At 39.5% G+C, this 15,353-nt stretch overlaps 1 protein-coding gene across 2 annotated transcripts in view; it reads left to right on the forward strand.

Moving 5' to 3' along the window:
- LOC129455266 (ephrin type-A receptor 7) overlaps positions 1-15,353 on the forward strand; it is a 164,491-nt gene that overhangs the window by 13,157 nt on the left and 135,981 nt on the right. The window lies entirely within an intron of this gene.

Genomic DNA, 15,353 nt, shown 5'->3' on the forward strand with positions numbered 1-15,353 from the left:
GAACTATACCTGTAATGCAAGAATAACAATTTATTTTATGGCTTAGGGTTAGAAATGTACACACATCCACTAAACTTTAGTTGTAAATTACATTATACGGTTTGTTGAAGAGATTGTATAATTAATTACTTTTGCAGGGTTTTTTATTAGCACTATTAAAAAAGGGACCAGACCATATCCATTAAAGATGGAGTTTGTAACCTACCCACCATCCTAAACACACTAGCAAACACATAGCAATTCTCTAAACCACCCATAACCTGCTAATAATGTGCCAGCAATTTAGGCATTTAGCAGATGCTTTTATCCAAAGTGACTTACGAAAGCTTAACGCCCCGTTCAGACCACCAGCGAGTTTCTCACTTTGTTTCATAGGGCTGTGATGATTAATCGATTAATTGTCAATTAATGAATTTTTATGAATTGCGGTGAAATCCCAGCACATCCAAAAAGCCAGAGGGCGCTCTCGTGCAGAAACATTTGTGCCACAGAAGAAGTACCACTACAAACGCTATTCCAGGAAATGTCTATAAGAATATTTATATTGCAGTTCTTCAAATTGTTTCAGGTATTTTCATGATATATTTTTTATGATTTTGTTTAACAACTCAGACTCATAATGACTTTAAATTAATAAGGACTTCTAGCTGACCAAAACGCCATATACACGGCTACACGCACAAGCTGTGCACGAAACACAGAATCGCAGCCTTGCAATTCAGAATCGATTTCAGACATGTATTTTCTAATGGGAAACGCGATTAATCGTCACAGCCCTACTGTTTCACCCGCCTCTTTCAGTGAGCTCATTAGGAGGCGTTTCTTATTCTGATGTTCATAAACAAATGAGTACCGTCTTTTGTCAGTAACTGATTGCGTAGGGGTGCACCGATAAATGCTGATATACACTAATAATAAGTGGCTGATATGTGGCTTTTGGATGTAGGGGCATTTCACCATAATTCATTGAGAAGCATAGCAAGCATCATCGGCCGATAAATCGGTGCACCCCTGGGATTACGTGAACTTCCTACTTCGCTCTCATTGGTAGTAGCTCCCAAAAACCGCTAATCATTTGCATAAAGTTAAACTTTTCTCAACTGGTCACTATTGCTCGTGTCGCCGGAAGTCGCAAAGGTTCCATTGAAGTAAAGGAGAACATGTTGTTCTGCTACTGCACCACTTTTAAAAAATATAAAAATGTATTATTACGGGAGGGGACACTAAGCATACAGTACCGAGACACATCAATCTATGTACATAAATGCTTTATCCTTTATTTACACAGTGCTGCCTGCTATCATTTAATAAAAAAATTATAATCATTCCCATAAAATGTTATAATATAGTATTTAAAGCTACAGTCGGCAACTCTGGAGGATTGAGATGATTTCGAATGTTTACAACTTTTATGACCCTCCCACACTACCACTGAGTGACCTTCTATCGAGCTCGTCCTCGAAGAACCGACAGCCAGATGACGTCAAAGTACTGCGAGAACGATTAGAGAAATCATACAAAGTCTAATTTCATCTCGCTCTCGCGGTACTTTGACGTCATCCGGCTGTCAGTTCTTGCGGCGGCGCATGAAGTCGAACAAGCCAATTGTAACGCACGCAAGAGGGGAGGGTGGATCTGTGGCATGTGCAATAACTGTGATTGACAGGCAGATTTTACACAGCCCTGCGCTGATTAGACCAGATGAACTGGGAGCGTTGGATTTTTGCCAACCAAATAACAGGCTCTAGGTGAGGTAGAAGCACGTTTTTTTCTTAATTTATGTTGTTCTATCGGAGCATAGTGTTGGTTTCAGTGAATATGATCAAAAACATCTTGCCGACTGCAGCTTTAATATAGTATTTGTTTTATTGGATCAGCTATGTCTGGCTCGCTCTCAATTTTTTTTTTCTATCTAGGACTGTCAGCCTTCGTTGGGAGATTGCTGATATTATCCTAACATAGTTAATTAATACTCTGCTCACTAGTATGGTCTCAGCCGCTGTACTTTGCTACTCTTGATGTCTTATGATTTTTCTGTGCTTTCTCTTGTTTTTATTATTGTAAAGCTTCTTTGGAACACTTAAGTGTATTGTGGAAACTGCTATATAAATGTGCATGATTCAATTCAATTCTATAGACTTCATTCTGCATGATTTTATTCAGCCGGAGCTGTTTAAAAGAGTGCAGCAGTTGAGAATGCTGTTTAATAGTTCACAAACTGCAAAGAGTAATGCTTCAAACCATCCCCAGCCCAAATATCCAAGACTGTGTGTATGCATGCATAATAAAACCCCCTTCCTCCAATCAGCATTCCTATCCCCGCACTCCTTTTCATTACCAGAGCACTTCCCAAGCTAGTCTCTCAGAAATCCCATTTCTGCTTTGTGATTTTTAGAGTCTCCTGAGTTTTGGAATTAATGTTTATGAGCATAGTTTTTTTTTGGACTGGCTGAACATTAGCAGGCTTGGCCAGGTGGACTTTCCATTTTAAACATGGATGTGCACATGTTAGGACTTTTGCTTAGGTCAGAGGTTCTCAAACTGGGGGCCGCGAGATGGTGCCAGGGGGTCCCAGTTTTATGACATTTCATAAAACACATTAATTTATCATGAATTCTGTGTAATTAAACCTAAAAAAAAAATAAGGCTACTAACCAACAGCACTACTTTGTATACTTTAATATGTTTTGTCTTATTAAATGTTACGTTTTAGAACAAATTTGTTATAAAAAAAATTTGGGGGGCCGCGAAGGAATGCACCATATACAAGGGGGGCCGCACGCTGAAAAAGTTTGAGACCCACTGCCTTAGATGACACACTTTTTGACATTCCAGACTTGTTTAAGTTGCGTTCAAATGCTGCCCATCCGCAGACCAGGCTGCTAGAGAACTAACAGTGCATTTGCATTTTAATTTGCATTCAATCACCAATGTGCGAGAGTATGTTGGTTATGGGTATGTTTGCATTTATGTTGTCTTTAGAAAATTGCATAGTGTTTTATTATTTTCCCCACTTTTATTTTTTTTAGAGATTCAATTTTAATCTGCGCATTCGGCATGAGGGTAGATGATCCTCCTTCCCTTTGTTTTTATATTCTGTATTTTACATTTCCTCCAACACACAGATTGAATTAATGACCGCAGTAGATGCACAGATTTTTGTTCTTGCACCCATTCTTGTTTAACATATTACATTGGGAAAAGTAGTCGTAATGTCCACTCCATGCATGGCCCTTCTTGACTCTTTTGCTCTAATCTTGTGTGCTGCTGCCTGTAAAGGCAAAATAATCATGCAGCAAATGCAAATGCCTCTGTAGACTGCAGGCAGCTGACAAGTTTTTGCAATAGATCCCTTTATTTCGGCAGTATCACCTGTACTCCATCCCATTCTGTCTCTCACTATCCAGTACTGCTCCTCTCACATAGGGCGCCAATCCTAAACAGGCTGCTGGGGTCTGGGGCGGGTGGATGATTGGCAGTGGTGAAATGGAGAGAGACCTCCTCTCTCTGTGCTTTGATTAAACTCTCTGAGATCTGTCCATTAGTTTATAGGCTTCTTCAGAGGAGGTGCGGGCTGGTTGATATTAGGGTGCCAGAGGAACCAGGGTTAGGACCCATTCCTTTTCACTCACTGTGACGCCTGTCACATTTTTCATTTCATCCTCCTAAATGGTTTCGCCCTTCTTCCTTTCCTCCAACCTGAAATTTAAATGTGTGCGGTCTTGCCTCTGTACTAGACGGGAAGGTGGAAGTGCTTTATGACCTTCTCTGTGGCTAAATTACTCATCAAAAGTCTTAACAGAGGTTGAGCGTGGAAAGTGAGCTTCAGATTATATTTCTCACGTCACCTTTGATTAACATTTCCTTCATGGTGAATGCATCTGACAGATCATTTCCCCACCAAAAGGAAGTCGGTTTGTTAGTTGGTCGATTGTTAGTAGTTTGGTGAACGCAAGTTGTGTTCTGATGTAATCAGCGGTGGTCTCTTGTCTCATCTGTATGTAAGATTTTGAAAGTCAGATCTGAAAAGAAAAAAAATTAAGTCAAATGCAGTTATTTTATATAAAATCTGCAATGATGTTTTTAGCAAATGTCACAATGTTCACTATATACAGTATGTACAGTATTAAATAGTGTATGAGTGAAACAGTCTATGGTTTTAGACACGCATGAATGTATTTAAATGGTCATGTTCTTCTACAATATGAGCCGAGCAAGTTCAGCACTGCAGCAGAATGTAGGAATGGACATAAGCAGAAGCAAAAATTTCAAGTTTTTCTTCTTTCTTACTACACTGACAGCTGCTCTCAGTAATTGTATGCGAAAGTTTCTTACATCATTACTAAAGCAACCGATGTAGATATTGACTGCACTGTCTGAACAACACATCAGATTTCATCACTTGCAAAATCTAAAAATCAGATTGGAAAGCCAAATCGGATTTGAAAACCAAATCAGGTTTGTGTGCATTGCAAACAAAACCAAAAAAGTGGCTTCATTGGATCTGATGCTGAACCGTAATGGCCGTGTTGCAATGTTCTGCCCATTTCTCACATCATTTCAGATCCATACTTGACTCAGGTGGTTTTGATCGCCTCCACCAATGCGGCAAGGAAGCACTGGCTTCGATTAGGCTAAAATTAATGCAAGGTCTTCAGGTGATGACCTTTGCCTTGGCTAAAAGCAATAATCAATACAACATATCCTGCATAGTCGGTGAACTTTGATCCAATAGAGGCTGCAAAATAAAACATGTTGGGTTTTGAAGCCAAGCTTTAGTTAAATTCATCCTTTTGATCAAATGAGTTTCCCCGGGTTCATCTAACTTGCTTTAGAGCTTTAACTCCCTGGAAAATAAATATGTTGTTTATTTATTCCAAAAGCTATTTCAGCATCTATGGCAATATACATAGTGAGAACTGGCTAATCCATACACAAGTTGATCCATAAACATGTTTGGGCATATCAGAGCCGATGGTGTAGACAGTGCCGAATTCGAGTCTCGGCTCGAGGTCCTTTGCCGATCCCATACCCCTCTCTCCACCCTGTACTTTCCTATCGTCTCTTAATTACTGTCTATTAAATAAAGACAAAATGGTCCAAAAAAACATGTTGGGGCATGGAGGGTCAATTTAGCATCTCCAGTTCACCTAACCTGCTTTTTTTAGCCTGTGGGAGGAAAGTACCCGGAATAAACCTACTTTTTATAATAGCATGTTTACTAAATGCATAGTATGCACAACTTCCTGTATGCATTGAATACACAGGTGACCTACTAAATTTGCATATACAACATAACACATTGCATGTAATACTGCACATTTCCCAGAATGCAATATGCTCAATTTGACCTTTCATTTTTTAGGTGATGTAATGCAGTCAACAATGAAGCATGCTGTTGTTTGAAACTTTCAGCTTTGGACAATGGTTTTATTCGTATTAAAGTATGCAGATGTGTTATTCTGTTATGATTCAGTTACTACAGCTACAGTTACTACAAGGTGTTCTTTCGTTTATGAAAAAAAATATTGAATGCATATAAGCCGTCGACCCAGATTTAGACTTTTAGTCCTTTTAACATCCTTGCTGTAAATGCAGGCACTGTGGCTAGATCAACAGACCTCTGGACAGAGCCAATAATACCCAACTAATTAAACCCAAACAAGCTGAAAAAGCCATTCTGCACCTGATTTGCATAATTAGTAGGATTTTTTCAATTTTTTCAGGCGTTTGTGGATTAATATGCTTAAATTATCCAGCTTACAGACAAGTAAATAAACAATCATGGAATAAATGAATCGAGACAATGTGAGACAGGAGCGATGAGATCCGACAGTCGAACAAATGATAGCCAAAAGCAGCATTTTCAAATGGTTGGTGGGGTTAGTTATTAAGACTCTAGCTTAACTTCTACACACCATATTCAAGGCAAAACTACATTTTGTGCTTATTTCAGTCACTTTACATTTAAAATGATAAAATTATCATTAGCTTATTGATATAGGTAGACGCATTTTAAGTAATCTTGTATAAGTAGTTATATAAAAGTAAGCAATATATGCTGTTTGTGATGGCATTTTTGTTTTCTACCTGTCTCCACAATATAGCAGCAGCCAAAACAGACTTCAGATCAGTATCTCATCTGGTGCATTGCGACCTAAATCAAGGCAGGAAGCATAGGTGATGTTCCAAGGTCAGATCTTAAAGTGACTCTGCAGCCGGGATGGATGAGTTGCCATCCGTTAAAGCTGAAATATCTCCCCTGCCATCTATCCAGTGAGCGCACGTAGGCGAGGACAAACCCTCCATACGTTCCTCCCTCCATCTTTTTGAGGTTTAACAGACGCAGACCTGTTATTCTAACTCATCGACTCGCCTGCCCGTATTCTTTTTACAAGCCTGCCTGTTGATTGATCGGCTGTCTAGAATATGGATCTCACGGTTGCGCGACGTGCTATATTGACGGATAGTCGGTCGGGCTTCGCTCCCTCTCGACCCTGGGCCCCTCCTCCCTCTCTCTCCGTCTTTCTCTATCTCTGTCTCACACGCACACCTTTGACTTTCCTTCATTCATCAGTTGGGTGGAGATCAATATGTGTAGTGATAATAGAAGGGGAGAGCTGGTGATCATATGTGCCTGTGATATGACATGATGAGTGAGGCTGAGGGGCTGTGATAATGATCTGAATGGTTGGCTGGACAACCGGCTCAGCTTGGTTTCACTATCCTCCTCCTGTTTTTCCTCTTTAAAGGGATAGTTCACCCAAAAATGAAAATAATGTCATTAATGACTCACCCTCATGTCGTTCCAAACTCGTAAGACTGCGGTTTATCTTCCAAACACAGTTTAAGATGTTTTATATTTAGTCAGAGAGCTTGTTGACCCTTCATTGAAAATCTACGTATGGTATAATGTCCATGTACAGAAAGGTAATAAAAACATCATCAAAGTAGTCCATGTGACATCAGTGTGCCAGTTAGAATGTGTTGAAGCATCGAAAATACATTTTGGTCCAAAAATAACAAAAAATATGACTTTATGCAGCATTGTCTTCTCTGACGCAGATGACGTATGACGCGGCTGACGTGTTATCTGGTGCGCCCCAGCTGTTTTTGTTTTTTTGTGCACCCGGGCTTCGTTTGCAGTCTGAGGGAGACGCATGCTGTAAGTTTGGAAAAAAAAACGTTCCCAACATGTCTGAGGATAACACGTCATCCACGTCACTGCAGTAACGTGACTTTAGTAACACAATCTACTACTTTGAAAATGTTTTTATTACCTTTCTGGACATGGACAGTATATTGTACGTAGATTTTCAATGAAGGGTCAACAAGCTCTCGGACTAAATATAGATCATCTTGGGCTGTGTTCCGGGGATGAGCGGAGGTCTTGCGAGTTTGGAGCGACATGAGGGTGGGTCATTTGTGACATTGTTTTCATTTTTGGGGGAACTACCCCTTTAAAATTTCTTAAAAATTAAGTATTGTGTACTCAAGTGACTCACAAGCAATGTTTTTGAACATCTGACATGTAGTGCTTGAAATGCCACCGAAATTGTAAGGGATTTATTTTCCATTCAATCCGGTGCGGTACAATCAGGCATTGGACTTTCATTATAAGTGCCATACTGTAAACAAACCACAGCTTGAGTCAAAACCGTTCTCTGATAGTTGTATTGAACTTGCTGTATTCCTTCAATCATTTTGCTCATTCAGCCCAGATACTTTTGTTTTAAAGCATGCTGGTCACCTTGTAAGTCGCTTTGGATAAAGGAATTAATGTAAATGGTCGCTATTTGCTTTACTGTGAATAAAATAGACACGCACATACAGAGATGAAGCTAGAGAAACAGCAGTCTGTCCTTCATTGACAGACTAGAGTGGCAGTAGCCCACCCCGTTGAAAACGTCCATGTGGGCAGGATTGCGCGAATAGTGCTTGAATGGGGCGTAGAGGACCGGAGAAAGGAATTCAAGCTGCATCCTCGCTGTGTCTTTAATGACGTGTTTGTAATTGGACATTTAGAGAGTTGGGGAGGAGAAGATACAAGGGCAGGAAAGTCGTCGTCTTTGAGGATGAGTGAAAGAGACAGGTGGGAGTGCTGGAGAGAGGAGCGGCCCTCCTACTGTCAGGGGCTGTGAAAGGAGGCAATGTGGTAATGCGGTGAGAATCAGAGTCTAATTTGATCTAAAGTGGATTCCTAAATTGATAGAGAGGAAGAAAGTCATCACAATACTCTCTCTCTCTCTCTCTGTCTCTCTCTCTCTGTCTCGTAACCATGATTCCCCTTTTGCTTCAATTGCTCATTAACAAAGACAGAGAGAGATTAAGAGATGGGGAAGAGTTGTACTTTTATACTGACCTTATTTCTTTACCTTCCCCATTTCATTGTTATCATGATTTAACCAAATTATATGTGTTTCCACTAAGTTCCCTATTTACTTTGTCCTACAGCAGTCCCACACTGTAATGCAGCACTTTTTTCCAAGGCAGTCAACCTTACATCATCAAGAAATTGTTGACATTTTAACAAAATAAAATTTGCTTGACTTGAACCAAAAAATCCGGACTTATGTGTCTAATACAGAGAAATGCTGCAGAAACTTCTGTGTTGTAGTCGATACTTCAATCCTGTCTCGTGCACAAATGCATGGCTTCAGTCTAAATAATAGATGTTTTTGTTCAACTTCGCTAGAGAAAATGGAAGTCCCACAACAGTACGGCTTTAATTATAGAAGGGTCTTCAAATGCCCCCACTAATTCTGTACTCTCAATCAAAAAATGTCCTGTTAACTGAGGGGTCCACCATGACATTTAAAAGACCATAGCAATTAGCACAAAGGTTAAACAGGACAGGCCATCAAGAAAAAATTGTATGTGGTATTGACTGAGAATTGTGATTGTGTAAAGTCCTTGTTAAGTGCTGTTACTAGATACTGGGCTTTAGACAAACTAATAACTGAATGTTGAATCTTGATTCTTGATATCTATGCCAACTCAGATCATCCAGTTTCTGTATGTGCTACAGTGTTACCTGTCCAAGCAATCAGACCTAATATTGTCACCTGGTGTATAATAAAACTGGTGAAAAATCCACTAGATGTACTTTGATGGAGGACCTGAGGCATATAGGGACCACATATAATAGAGAAATGGATATACTGTATGGCTCTTTTGAGGTGAGTAAGTAAACAACCACATGGCAACCACTCAGAACAACCTAGGAACATATGAAGAGTTTCGTTGCAAAACGAGATAACCACCGTTTTTTTAATTGTTCAGAAATCTCGTTTTTTGGTTGTGCATTCCAATTAATTTCAATGCAACTGCAGTTGGTTTGTTTTGATTTAAACCTTCATAACTTAAAAATACAGCTAAGTAGCACCATAAAAAAAAAAACATAATAATAAACATGTTTTGACAAAAATGTAAAAAAATGGATTTATCTCGTTTTGCAACGAAACTCTTCATATTTAAACATGTAAATCACTCATTTAACAGTGAGAACTTAGAACATCTTTGCAACTTGTATAGCAACGTCTTTGCAACCACCCACATCACCTTAGCATACTAGAAAATAGTTTTGCTTTATATATTTTACTATGTTCTTACCTCAACTTAGACGAATCAATACACGCCTATCTTTTTTCAGTGTGTGCACTTAATCTTCGTACAGCGCATTGTGAATGTGTTAGCATTTAGCCTAGCCCCATTCGTTCCTTAGGATCCAAACAGGGATGAATTTAAAAATCTTAAAAAATCGCCACGTTTTATTTTGTGCCACCATACTTACTTGTGTAACTATCATGTAACAGTCTTTAAATAGGGAAAACATGAAAGTATTTGGTGGCTTCTAAATTCATACCTGTTTGGATCCTAAGGAATGAATGGGGCTAGGCTAAATGCTAAAACATTCACAACGTGCTGTACAAAGATTAAGTGCACGCATTGAAAAAAGATAGGTGTGTATGAATCCGTCTAAGTGGAGGTAAGAACATAATAAAATATTGAAAAACTGTGGTGTTTTTCTTTAAGCACCACTTTACCTGATATCCAAATGTATTTTTATGTTTCGTCACTTTGTATAAGCATTAGGGCGGCACAGTGATTCAGTGGGTTTGCGCTTTCTGTGTAAAGTTTGTGTGCTTTCCCTGTGTCAGCATGAGTTTCCTCCAGGTACTCTGGTTTCCTCCCACAGTCCAAAAACATGCAGGTTAGGTGAATTGGATTTGTCAAAATGCCCTTCCCCAAACCTGTGTATATCAACTTGTGTGGATTCGCTTGTTTATAGAGTAACAGTTTCTGGCTATGAAAATAGCCATAAATGCTGAAATGACATAAAGAATGAATGAATAAATAAATAAATATTAATATGCATTTGTTTAAGCAGCCTGTTGCCTTGTATCTGTGTCGCATATAATGATTTGGACTTTGCTCATATTTGACAGCTGGTTATATAAGTGCATACTTTGGCTGTCAGCATTCTCCTCTCAGGGGCTTGGACATGGTATATTGGAAATTTGAGGCAAACATCACTATCTATATCATCTTTATGGGACTTTTGCTTTTAAAGCTGTGTATTTATGTCCTAGGTTATGCCATTACAATAAAGTTCTTCCTCATAACTTTGACCATTCAAAGGTTATGGTGGGTTGATGATGACGTTAAGACCAAGTAAGCTGTCAGCGGTTCACAGACGCTCTGCTTTTAGGGAGACTGAATCAATATGAAGTTGTCAGTCACAGCTCTGTCAGCACACGGTACTGCTACAGCCGACCCGGACCCCACACCATCACTAGCCTCCCACTTTTAGCACTTTGCACAACACTAAAAAACATACTCTACGCAAGTAAACAGTCGTCGCATGAATGATGAATCATCTTCCTGCAGCCTTTGCATTTCTTCGGCAGTTTTTAAAATGTGTTCTGATTATTTTGCTTGAATCGCTTACATTTATGTTAGTATCTGTGGGGTCGATATTTCTAAGCATTGGATTACTTGGCCTCGCAATACTGGATGCAAATTTTTATGCCAAGTTGCAGTCTTTAAGTAAAGTTTTTCATGAATATTTTGGGCAAATGAGAAACTCGTCTTCATTTAGAGCAAATCTTTAAAAAGATGACATGCACTGTAGCATTAAAGTAGGTCTGTGCACATACTGCTATTTATATTTAAACTCTGCGAAATAAAAAGATCCCAAAAGTCCAAATTAAATAAAAAAAGTAAAAGATCTTACCTTTGTGTACATGCTATTATGGAGTTGGTTTCGAACGGACTAACTGGCCAACCCAGAACATTGAGTCTGTCTATCTACCTTAGTTCTTTTGACTTCTTTCGGTCTTTAAAAACACTATTCATGTTTGCTGTCAAGGTCATGCCAAGATAATTTAGGAGCCAAAGCCAAGCTGCTTTTTGGATTTGGGAAGAATGATGTATTGCATAGGCTCTACAAGGGGGACCGTGTTTTCGAAAACGAGCCATCATGACCCATTTCGAAATGATGGCTAGCTGATCAGAAAGACTGAGGGCCTCCTTCTGTGCTTTTATTCTGATTCTTTGGTCTGTGTGTGTGTTTCAATAGAACTCTAGAAAAAAGGATGATGCTCTTTAGAGCCCAGTGACAGAACTGAAAGTTTAATGAGGTCATGAAGGTCTCTACAGGGCTTTCCAGTTAATGTGCTTTGCTGTTCAGTTGGCTTTAACAGCGTTGACCGATCACACAGAGTCTGTTTTTGTGTGTGCGCCTTTTAAGGTTTGGCCAGTGGTTGTCATGCAGGTCGCTGGCCTCTGATTGGTCTGTTTTAAGGATGTGTGTGCTTGGTTTATGTGCTCGTAAGCTACGGGGAAGAGAATTGTGGCTAATCCTGTCTGTTGTTATGGGTCTGATTTCATAATTCTATCAGTGAGGTTTTCATTAGTGTGGGTGTTTAATGGAGATTAGCGCCCTTGTGACATCACCAAAGGCCTTTAGTTTGTGTTATGTCATCTGTTCTCTTCAGAGTTTAAATTGGGATGTTATAAGCCCAAAAGCCCCTCAAAATAATTATTTTATGTAGTCTCCACATTATGACCAACCAACCACAGCCTGGTGTTGAGCATATGATGGCAATTACACACAAAAGTGCAAAGTACAAACATTTACAATACTTACATTGTTGCATGTACATACATACATAGTCCAAGTACATTCTAAAGGGGCGTACACACCAAATGTGAATACAATGATTTGTGCGAGTAGATAACATACAAAGTCAATGCAAAGACGCGAATAAACACAAATTCATGCAGGGCGATGCGAATCGGACAGCGCGATTGCCTTGAACACGCACAAAATTCACCTCACCCAATGTTAAATCCAGCTAGGGAGGAATATTGAGGGAGGAGCATGACGGATACACGTGTTTGGTGTATACGCCTCATAAGTTATATTTATGAAGTCATCAGATATTATGTCTGGAAGAACAAAAACTTGGATTTCAAATGGCTAAGTATTTTATTATCTATTCAGGGTTTCCCGCAGAAAATTTGTTAGTTAAGGTGGTAGGGTTGGGCGGGTGCTTGGGGCCGGGGGGCGTACGCGTCATGATGAAAATGAAAATGAAAATATACACTCAAAAAAACGTAATTTTGAAGAAACTATGACAGAAAATGAACACATACTAGATTATTAATAAATTAAATGTTTTCAACAGATACCTCTAATGGGAATAGCTGCGTGATGAAGTGAAACTAAAGGGTTAATAAACACAAACTGAAGCAGATGTAGTTGTAGAACGTCTGGCGAACGATAATAGATAGCGCGAAGATTGTAAAAACTGATTATTTTGCACTATTAATTACATTATCTTAAAGGAGTGTAACTACTGTAGCATGTTAATAATGCACATAAATAACGTGAGCAAAGAGCGCTCAACAATTATATCGAATCAACAGGCACGTGAAACCTAGCTAGCAGGTTGCTCAAACAACAAAATTACCAGCTAACTTACTTTAAATTTGCAAGAACTACAGACCAATACAATAACAGGCTTAAATAAACCCAAAACATAAGTCCACTTACAGTTCTCATGGACACGCGTTTTATCAACTGGCTATCTTCCAGAGTAGACTGTGACGGACCATTTCGTCCGTGTGGCGCGCGTGCGCGCTATTCTCTGAGATGCACTTGACGGCCTCTTGTGTAGCGAACTTTTTTTTTGACAACATAGTTAAGGCGGTAGGGTTTCCCAGCTTAGGCGGGCCACCTGAACTGCAAAGTGCTGCGGGAAACCCTGCTATTGCGGTGTGTCATTTATTTTAGATAAACCCACCAATAAATAAAAACAAAGCACACTGTAATTGGTTACTTTATTTTATTTATGCATTTGGCAGACGCTTTTATACAAAGCGACTTACATGGCATTACAACACATACAGACTGTCTCTCTCTTTCTTTCTTTCTCTCTCTATCTTTCTCTCTCACTACGTCTTTCTGTCTGTCTCTTTTTTCTATTTTCTCTCTCTGTGTCTGTATCTCTCTCTCTCTCTCTCTCTGCGTCTCTGTCTTTCTCTTGAAGGTCGGATCAGCAGGGGACCATGTCAGCAGAAATCGAATGGCATCCGGTCCTCTCAAAGTGGAGAGACGGCAACAGCTGTTATGGAGAAAAATAAAACAATCATTCAGACTAACTAAAGCAAAGTCAGTGGGTTTTATACCACACAAAACCTTGAAAACTTAATATTCACCGCCTTAGTGTCGGTTTTCTAAAGCTTTTTCCATAACGTTCAGCAGTCAATGCATTGAGTACAAGGCTAAAACACAGACTCTGTATTGCGACTCAACGCACAAGTGCTCTTGCGGCAGAAGTGCGCGAGCCGTCTGTCACTCATCATTTAATGAAATGGCATTCAGACTAGCGTGGTGATGTCAGCCGGCAGTGCAGAGCCGTGCATGTGTAAGTACAGCGGCTGTGTCGGCGACATCATGCAGTGGCATTTTGTTGGTCACACACGGCTGCGCTTTTGACGGCAGAGAGCATAGCAAAATAGAAACAAGCGTTTTTGATAGAAGTAAATAAGCTTTTGATATTCTGCGCTGATTGGCAGAAATGTAAGCCCATGTAATGTTTTAATGCACTAGTTAGGGTGATCTGTTAAGTAGTCTGTGTATACTTTTCTATGAACTTTAAAGATATGATGTTTGCCATATCTGAGCTGGTTTCCAAACAGGTTAACACAGTGTCACCCATCTACTATTATTCAGGTAAACCGATTACTCACAAAACATATTTCATTGGTTGAGCCAGAGGTTAGCGTTTAATAGGGGTGCACAGGGCGAAAACTAACGCAGGGTTAGGGCCGATTCACACCGGCTGCGTGCACTTTTCGGCAAATATTTTTTGAATGAATGAGCCAAAACCAAAAAGCGTTAGGTTGTGCCCTGCTCTCCCCTACTACTTAAGCACACACTGCAGTGTTTTGAAACCACTGTGTTTTTACTTTTTGGGAAATTTTATTCCTCATAAATTTTAATTATTTTAATAATAACTTTTATTCAGAAAATCTTTTTGTTTTATAAGGATTTATGCAGAATAAAGAAAGTAGCTTGCATCATCAGTGGTGCTGTCCAGAGTGCTGAAATGGCTTCACATTCATGGAGCTGTCCAAGGTCCTCACGCTGTGATCCAGAGTGCAGAGGGCCTTGTTTCTGGTTTTGAGTTATAGACCGTTTCAAGATAAGACATGTACATGGTTCTGATCAGAGCTCTGCTCATATTTAGGTTTGTGCATTTTGTTGATGCTTTTATCCAAAGAGACTTTCAGACTTTACATTTTATAAGTATGTTTATTGGCGTGGCCACTGGGAATCAAACCTATGATATTGGTGTTAACAACACTGCACTTTACTAGTTGAGCTATAGGAACACATTCATTTTCAAGGACAAAGTTTCTAAGTGTTTCAGCTGGATTGAGTTTACTTACTTCTGCACTTGTGTGCTGTGTTACAATATTCCACAGTTCAATGCAAATTAAAACTGCTTGTTTAAATTCAGTTTACATCAGGATTTTACATTAGCGCTTGTGATTGTAGAAGAAATGCAGCAGAAATGAAAAATGCCTATTTGAGTTTGCTTCAATTGCCTCCTGGGCTTCATTGCATTATGGTGTTGTTGTAAAACATTTATTTTTACCTCCTAAAATGACTGTAAAATATAAAATCTACCACAAAGCAGCCAAAAAATCAGCCAAGATGCCTGTACTCTGCCCAGCTGTCTGACATTATCAGCTGATGACCGGTGCACTTCATTTCACTAAGTGCAGCTCTGCATGTCTGTCATCCCCCATTTCGGCATTAATGTGCCTGTGATGCGGGC

Source organism: Misgurnus anguillicaudatus, chromosome 20 (genome assembly GCF_027580225.2).
Source record: "Misgurnus anguillicaudatus chromosome 20, ASM2758022v2, whole genome shotgun sequence".
NCBI lineage: Eukaryota > Metazoa > Chordata > Actinopteri > Cypriniformes > Cobitidae > Misgurnus > Misgurnus anguillicaudatus.